At 33.1% G+C, this 9,930-nt stretch overlaps 1 long non-coding RNA gene across 1 annotated transcript; it reads left to right on the forward strand.

Annotated features, from left to right (window-relative positions):
• The first annotated feature begins 3,887 nt into the window (after positions 1–3,887).
• On the forward strand, positions 3,888–6,137 carry LOC145276790 (uncharacterized). The gene is made up of 2 exons (XR_013868014.1): positions 3,888–4,220; positions 4,277–6,137. It is a non-coding gene; the product is annotated as an uncharacterized LOC145276790 (long non-coding RNA).
• Positions 6,138–9,930: the final 3,793 nt, after the last annotated feature.

A 9,930-nucleotide genomic window follows, 5' to 3' on the forward strand; every position in this document is an offset into this window, starting at 1 on the left:
AAAAAATAGATACCCTGGAACTTAATGGGTTAAGTGCTAGTTGTGCTTGCACTTCAAAAATTGAAAGAAAAAGAGTTATACGTTAAATAAAAGTGGATCAAGGTGCTTATACACTGATTCCAATTGGGCAGCGAACGGGATCTACAGAAAACGTTTAGCCGACTTAAACGAACCTTCAGCAGAGATTGGTTATCGCAACGAAAACATTGCAGCGTCTTATTCTCTATACACTAATGTGTAAATTTTTTCTGAATGTATAGCCTATTGATTTTTTAAAAATACATCACGTCTATCCAGTGTCATACTTATAGGATCATCAATATTTCGCTTTCTAAATAAAACAAATAACTTTTTCCTTTTAATTTGTGTATTCTTCCTTATTTTTAGTCATTAAATTTTCAACTGTATATATATATATATATATATATATATATATATATATATATATATATATATATATATATATCTTGTATCTACAAAAGACAGTGGTGATATACCAGACACATCGTGCGCACTGCAAAACGGATGCAGATGCAGAGACTGGCTCTTGTAAGCAATTACACGTTATTTAAGTGCACACCAATTACGCGATAAACAGCAAACAGCTATTAGCTACGAACGCATTTAATCATGACCCTGAATTTCTTTTATTTCTCCTCCTTATATCTCTTATTAAAAAAGTAAAAACAAAACGAAAAGAAACAAAATGCGCTGAAATAAATCTAAAAAATAAAACCAACATGAAACTAAAAGCTGAAAATAAATAAAAAAATATGAAAACGAGTTCATTCTGTCAAATACCTTTTCTCTTCTACTGACAAGGGCCGATAAAATGCGGATTCTCTTGCGAATAATTCTTTTCACTGCCAATAGACGCCAATTCGCATGAGAGCGGAACTCAAAGGAATGCGATTTTCCCCATAAAGCGCTAACTTTTGATGAAGAAAATATATGACAGGGATGAAAAGAAAAAGGTGGCTAATATTTCGAAAATCTGGAATACGTTATAGGAAATTGCCTACATCGTTAGGAGAAAGATAAAAGACTAGTTACGTTTTCAAAAAAAAAAACGTCTATTCGTCCCAGCACAAACGATAAAAGCAGCAGCAGCAGCAATAATAATAATAATAATAATAATAATAATAATAATAATAATAATAACAACAACAACAACAACTGGGGCCTTAGGGAGGCTTATTTTACTCAAATTCCACCAAAGACAAGTAGCGGCTGCCGACGAGAAATCAATGGCAAGCAGCTGTTTCGATAATGCGAATTTATTTGCAAATGTTATCTAAAGAGGTGGAGAGTACTGGAAAGTTGGGGAGACTTGTTGTCAATCAGCTTCAAGGGAACACCACAGGCTGTTTTCAGGGAAAGATCTCTGAAGACCTGTGTGAAATCTCCTTGTAAGCCAATAATAATAATAATAATAATAATAATAATAATAATAATAATAATAATAACACGCACACTTATGATCAAAACAGCATAGACTACTACCACACAAAATGGTTGTGAAGGGTTACGGAGGATAAAAGCACTAACCAAACCTCTACTGGGTGAAAGCAAAGAGGACTAGGTCTGTGTGGAAGCTTTTTGACAAATTCCAGTGAAGACCAATCATCGTTGTTGGTGGGAAATCCATGGTAATCGCCTGTTACGATAATGCAAAGTCATTTGCAAAGGTTATCGAAAGAAAGCGGTTGAGAGTACTGGAAATTTGGGAAGATTCGTTCTCACCCAAATTCGGGGAACACCTCCGGTTGTTGTTAGGGAGTAATATCCTATGATGGCCTGTGTGAGTACTCCCAGTGAGTACGAATAATAATAATAATAATAATAATAATAATAATAATAATAATAATAATAATCGCGCATATAATCCAAAGAGCCGTATGTGTTACCACACAAAATGGTTATGAAGGATCACAAAGAGAAGAAATACCGAGGTGAAAGCATCAAAAAGACCTCCACTGAAAGAGTGGAGAGAACACGGGGACATTGAAAGGGCTTATTATCACCCGAATTCAAGAGAAAACCAGTGCTCGTTATCAGTGATAAATCAAAATGGTAAACAGCTGATGCAATAGCGTAAGATGGTTTGTAACAATTATCGAGGCGAAGAGAGCTGAAAATCTGAGGAGACTGGTCACTCAGACTCTATGAAACACCATTGAGTATTCAATGATAATGATTTTCATATAAACTTTTAATAGATACTACTACTACTACTACTACTACTACTACTACTACCAATAATAATAATAATAATAATAATAATAATAATAATAATAATAAAGTTAACTACGCCCCACATCCCCAAAAAGTGGCGTCCACATCGGATGGCGTCGCATCAAAAAGCCGTGAAGGATCTTAGAGGTTTTAAGGAGGAACAGCACTAACCAAACTTCCACTGCAAAAGTGCTGAGAACACTGCTACCCAATCTTCAGGGAATACCAATGATCGTAGGTAGCGAGAAATGAAAACTAAGCGGTTGTTGCGATAACGTGAAATTATCTGCACTGGTTATCGAGAGAAGTAGAGAACACTAGAAATCTGAGGAAGCTCGTTGTCACTCAGACTCCAGGGAACACCATAGGTAATTACCAATGAGTGATGACCTGAGATTAAAGGGTGATGGAGAAGGATAGAGAACGGGATAAAAAGAGCACAGTTAAAAAAAACATGCTGCATCACCTTAACTCTTCTGTTTTGCATTCTATCCCCGGGCAACGCCGGATAACTGTGCTAATTATTATATAGGTACTTTGTTATATTTATGTCTTCAGTAATACTTAGTAAGACTTTGTTTTCCTATCCGTTTTTTTTATTATTTAATTTTATTTTACTTTCAAAAATTTTTTTTTAGGTTTTGTTAGAGAAAGTGAAGGACACAACATATCGATGAGATAGGACGAATTGTCACTTCATTCTTACCGTCTTAGAGGACGGAGGAGGGGCAGAACGTTAAGCAGTGCTAGCACAGTGTGCAATCTATCCTTTGCATCGGACAAATCGTTCAGCATAGGGGGGGGGAACAGTACTACGCGACAATTTCAAGACGGAATCGTAAAAAAAGAACAAATATAAATATAAATAGTGGAATGAATATTTAAATCAATTAGACAGATAGCACAAAGAACCTATATATAAAGAAGTAGACAATACCAGTGACAATATTATGTGCATATATATATATATATATATATATATATATATATATATATATATATATATATATATATATATAACGATCGTATTGTTGTGATTTCCTAGATGTTATTCTAATGAAACTCCGCTGTTTATAAAATAGTGCTCAATAATTAATAGAGCTGTGCTATTTAATACTTTTCTCTATATAAACATTATTGAACCAAATATTTATATAAATAAAGAAAATTATACAATTATCTGTCTCTCGCTCCCCCTCTCTCTGTCCGTCTGTCTGTCTCTCTGTCTCTCTCTCTATATATGTGTGTGTGTGTGTGTGTGTGCATAGCCAGCTAAATATAATATGCAAATGTTAATACGAGGCACATATTACTGTATCATATACATGCATAAAAAGGAGCAAATCAAAATTATTGATACATTTATTAGCCTTTCGTCTTAATTTCAAAATACCGTTGAAACGTTTGTAATGTGAAAGCGATGCTTTTGTTCTTTTTATACGAACGAAAAAAATAGTGGTTGACATTCAAAGTATGTACAACGTTCTTCCTTCTCAAAACAACTCATAGTCATTATATTTTAAAAGATATGGCGTCATTATGACGTGAGAAGACTTTTTCTGTTCTCTTTTAGGAAAAATATTATTGTTGAAATTCAAAATGTCAGATGTGTATAATGAAATGAAATGCGCTTTTCTTTGTCTTTATTAATTTACTCTTTTATTTTTATTTTATATGTATGTATTTTGTATGTATGTATTATGTGTATGTGTGTATATGCGTACGTATATGTATATGCGTATAATGCTTACACGACATCTTCTCATTGGCTATACATATTCCCCATATCACCCCTCTCGTACACGCAAACCCCTCTTGATGACATTGAGGAAGACCAAAGGTACGGTCGAAAATTTTGTTCTTGTAAAAAAAACCCTTTTTATAGACATACATACCACTCATTAAAATGAATAAAGAAAAGATGAAAACTTTTATACTTTTCGCAATCTGTGTGTGTGGGCGTGTGTGTATGTGTGTGTGTGTGTGTGTGTGTGTAGAGAGCGAGAGATAGATAGATAGATAGAGAGAGAGAGAGAGAGAGAGAGAGAGAGAGAGAGAGAGAGCGAGAGAGAGAGAGAGAGAAATGAGGAACAAGAGAGATCTAAAGAATATATGCATGGCCTATGGCAACAATTAGCTTTTCAGTTTTTCGCCACGTGTTCGCCAGATTAATTAAATTAGAAATCAGCCTTAAAGAGATAACTATCTTACATACATCTATCCACTGTAAAGATACTGACCTTTTTTTTAAATTTTCATGTGTTTATTAGTTTGATTGTAGACCCGACTTTATTTAATCCGATTAAAATCTAACCAAACTTCTTTTATCGTTTTTCGAAACCCCCACTTCCTTTGAATTCTCGTTTTTCTCGTTAATAAAACGCATCAGAAATCTAATCAGTATATAAACATCTGTATTAATGTGACACTGAAAGAAATCGATATTATTATATCGATCTCCTATTGCAATTGTCTGCATATCGCTAAGTTGATTAGAAGTATTACGTAACCTCATGCGGTAAGTTAACCCTATCTGCAATACCTTCCTATGACTCGAACGTATTTCTAATCCGGCCACGTTCTTGAAACGCGTATATCCGGTTGTCAAAATAAATAAATAAAGAAAGAAAGAAAGAAAGAAAAGAAAAGAGGCGGTATTGTACGTAACAAAAATTAACAGTACGTAAAATAGTACAAATACTGTTATTTTTATCTGTGTGCCGAGTAATATTTTTAGAAGAAACGTCTTGTCTTTCTGTATGTATGTGTCTGATATTTCAAATTCCTTTACGTTGACGAAAGGTAAAGTGAACCTGTTACGAGATAATAATCATTTAAAACACATTCCTACAACACTCTTTCTAAGATCCATATCTATCGTCTCCGCGTGTAATAACCGAACAAAATATGTACTTATCAACAAATACGAGATACCTCGGTTACCCGATATTTAAAAATGACTTCTTTTCAGTAACATTAATAAGTTTTGGGACTTTCAGAAGAGGGTGAGTTCTTAAGTGTTGGCTGCGATATTGTGACGGCACCTCTTGTAGATAAGAACTACGTATGAGTCAGAAGTGTGACAGTCTTATTGATAGAGTTGCCAAAAATGAAGTCTCAACTGCAACCCAACTGAAACTTCAGCATCACTATGTTGTCACATCCAGGGAGAAGTTGTTAAGATTACTCTTTCCTGCCATGACAAAGTAAAAAAAAACGTCTTCGAAATCTTTCCCTTTTTTCACAGAAGAGACTGCGAAGCTATCATTGTTCTATCATTATTTCCATGACAGGTGATCGGCTAAGCTTCAGTGTATGGCCCCCTCATAAAATATTAAAAATATCCGCGACAAATACTCGTCAAACTACAACAGTTGTTACGAATTTGCCTTGCTTTCTAGTTCTGCTTAAACTAAACGAAATTTCCATTTCCATAAGCAAAGTTTCTTTCCTAGAAATATTCGTCTACTTCTCAGTTGACTATAACATGGTCGTTTTTAGGTCCAAAACTATAACATGGTCGTTTTTAGGTCCAATACAAGTACGTAATTGTTGAGCCTGCTCTTAAATAATTAAACCATATGCGAGTTCCATTATTGCTAAACATCAGTGTTGTCTTGCCGACCACATGACATTATAATCCTTATCATAGAGTGACCCCAAAGTAAAAAGTGTTAGTATTGAAGCTGAACGTATTTATAATATATGTGCCGTGCATTCTAACACTGACCTTGCACAAATCAAAGACCTGCTAGTTTTATGACTTATAATCGCTCTAACTAATATTACTGCTACAAATACGAATACAGACAAACGATAAAGATAGCATAATCATCTAATCAATTGTCGTCTGCTAAAAGAACATCTTCTTGTTTGTGTATTGTAGGGAGCCGTAGATTATTACATATCACTATATCTATTTAAACCATTAACATGGAAGCGTTATATGGTTAACGTGATCTCTAGTGCAGAAGTAGATGAACGGTGAACGCTTATTCTTTACAGCAGTGTTTATCTTTCAACAACCAGTAATACGTTATACGTTCATAACCTCCTAAACATTTTGGCGAGATGGTTAAATTCGGAGCCATACGCTATTTGATCACAAGAACAAATTCGAAAAATGAGTGACCACATGTTTCGGTAATGTTATAGAAAAGGAAGTGAATTACGATTTTTTTATGGAAATCGCCCCAGACAATATATGAAGCCACTTGATATAAGAAACTAAAAAAAACAAACAAAAGAAAACAAACTACATACTACTTCAAGGTCAAAACATAGCCTATAATAAGTGCAGATTAATAGATTCCTATCCACACTTCTTTCTCCTTTGTCAGAAAAATTTCTCATGGACTAAAGGACAAAAGAAGGGACATGTCTATAGTTTCAATATCGATACAATTGTACATCGGGGCAAATAAGTTTAGGTGTTATCATTTCTTCAATCAACTAGCTAATAATACTAATAATACTAATACTACTAATAATAATAGGGGTCAAGGAGGATGGAAAGATCGAGGAGAGAGCATTGACCAGACGTCCGCTGGACGAGTGCGAAGAGGACTGGAACCTTGGAGAGGCTTATTGCCACTCAAATTCCAGTGGAGACCAATGGCCGCTGTCACCAAGAAATCAATGGTAAGCGGCTGTTGCGATAACGCAAATTCATTTTCAAATGTTATCGAAAGAGATGGAGAGTACTGAAAATCTAGGGAGACTCAACTTCCAGGGAACACCATAGGTTTTTTTTCAAGGAGAGATCTTTGGTTATTTGTGTGAAAGCTTCTTATGGGCCAATAATAATAATAATAATAATAATGATGATAATAACAATAATAATAATAATAATAATAATGATGATAATAACAATAATAATAATAATAATAATAATATTAATAATGATAATAATAATTGCTGATCTAATTGCGAATTTGTATTTCTTTCTGGGAGTTTCTTCATGGTATGAGTTTCTATATACGTATCGCTATACATCATTTTATGCGACCTATGTTCCATGTTTCGAAATTATTTTCAGAAGACAGATATATTCGAATATTCTCCATCACTGCATAACAATGTATTGGAGAGCATACAAAAACATTCTCAAGCATACAGTATATTCGATGCATCTTGTACATGTAGTTTTCTACAAACGTATACATTCTTAACACATTTAGCAAGATAAATAAACACTTACATTGACAGTGTTTATATATGTAAGCCTGACGAATTCACACGAGAATGAAACGCAGAATATTCGGTGTAGCTTAATTGCCATATATATTTTTATAACTTACTACCTAGCTCTACCTACGTATTCAGCACTGTTGAAGCAAATACTGAAAATTTACGCATAAAATTATATTTTCGTATATCAATTTATTAAATGAATGAGTCATATACATATATATATATATATATATATATATATATATATATACATATATATATATATATATATATATATATATATATATATATATATATATATGTGTGTGTGTGTGTTTGTGTGTGTGTGTTCTTCTTCAACTGGATTTTTTTGACTCTCCATATCCGATACTTATCAGATGAATTCAGATACAAAACTAATCTAAAAACTGACACAAAAAGTATATTTGCGTGAAATTAAGAAAAAATCGTGTCAGCCGTTTCGGAGTCCATGGAGAATGAACTTAATACACATACACACTCAAGTATACATAGGTATAGCCAAAGTGCTATATATATATATATATATATATATATATATATATATATATATATATATATATATATATATATATATATATATAAAGTAGACGTTAATATAACATTAATTTCAACTAATGGGACTACGCGTAAATTCTGCAATGCTTTCTGTATTAATCTCTATAAATTACTGTTAATAATAATATTCATTTTGGAATAATACATATATGTCAGAATCAATAGCATTAAAGAATGATTTTTCTTCCAATAAAATAATTGTCGTTATCTGTTAAATGTTCTTTCCATATGTAAGAAAAAATGTCCCTTTTATATTTATTTTATTTAAAATTGTAGAAGCTTTCTTTCTTCTTCTTTTTTAAAGCAATAAACAATAATATTGTAATAATATTATTTGTGTTCTCAGAAAGAATTGCCAGTCTTCAAACCAATAAAACAGAAAATCACTTTATGAAATTGAACTGCTTTAGTCTCACGGACCGACACGAATTGATTTTAGAACAATTAATTTTAAAATGGGTAAAATTGGAATTATTTACCTTAGCAACATTACGTTAATCAACAATCAACATTAGATGATCACATTTTTTTAATGTGTGTGAAAAGTGATAACGTACGCACGGATGCCTTAGCGTATTAGTATATAAATTTCATTAAAGGGTACAAGTTGATTGTATATCCGATCACGTTCCAATTTTATAAATATCTTTAAGTGTTAATTCATATGAATACACTTAAAATTCTATTTGACAGGATACGCCCGTGTGTTTGCCTATACATCATCATCGTTTGATAAAAACCGCATCATATTAAAACACCTACGTTCTTGTATTCTGCGACAATGCGTAATCATCTTTAACTGGACATTCGTACTTATAAAATCTTACTATCTTCAAGAAAATAGTTATATAATGCAGAGATATAAGCTTATATATACGGCATAATCACGTTGACGCATCGGTTCTCGTTAGATCACCGTAGTTAATCAACGTCAAGCCTGGCCAGTATCAGATGGGTGACCATTTAAGAATACTAAGCGCTCTATGAAGGGCATCTCCCTGCAAGAACAACAAAGACCTAATGTCATCATCTTCCTTAACCGGAATGTATATTGGACGGGGGGATCACTTCTGAACTTAATATTTCCATGAAATTTCCTTATACGGTAAAAGCTGGTTCAACTCGCACAAGTTTTTATGCCACGGACTACATAACCAATATCATAACTATTATAGTGTTATACATAGTTTTGTTTTTCTTTTTATTTAAGTTTTCTTTTTGTGTATTTTGTTCGCATTCGTAATCAGATATAAAATGTATCTTCCTATGATTATATAAGATATTGACCGAGTTAATATTATTAATTATATAAGGATTACATTGGTGGCGTTGTGTTACTGTAAGATAACCATATTCTCCTGTCAAAATATGTGTTTGCCTTATTTATTTATTACTAGCGAGACCCGTGGAAATTCCACGGCGGCATCTTTCATGCGTAATATATTGCTGTTGGGCATACTGTGGACCTTTGGCGTGGATGGAGACCCCGCGATATTATTGTAGCCCTATTGTTAAAACTGTAAAAGTATTTATCTAAGAAATCTGGTTAATGTAGTGTAAAAAATATATCTGATTATTAACGTTTATCTCCAATAATCTTATAGGAGTCTGTGACATATCCCCATTGCATGGACGCCCGGCGCAAACGGGAACCCCACGATATGATACCATCTATAGACAGAATAGGATCCTAGCCAGAAGACCAAGAAAGTATACTTCAGTTTTACGTACGGCCCAAAAGCGACATCATTTTTTAAAAATTTCAATTAAAAATTTTTTTTTTATATTGTGTCTTCAGTGATGGGAGATCCCATTTATTAAAAAAGAGGATAGAAAATGATGACATACTGCAAACATTAAATTGGTATATAGATATACTAATTTAACGTTCGTAATATGTTATCACCTTCTATCCTCCTTTTTTAT

The sequence above is a fragment of the Euprymna scolopes genome, chromosome 5, assembly GCF_053919585.1.
Source record: "Euprymna scolopes isolate OS-2025 chromosome 5, ASM5391958v1, whole genome shotgun sequence".
Classification (NCBI taxonomy): Eukaryota; Metazoa; Mollusca; class Cephalopoda; order Sepiida; family Sepiolidae; genus Euprymna; species Euprymna scolopes.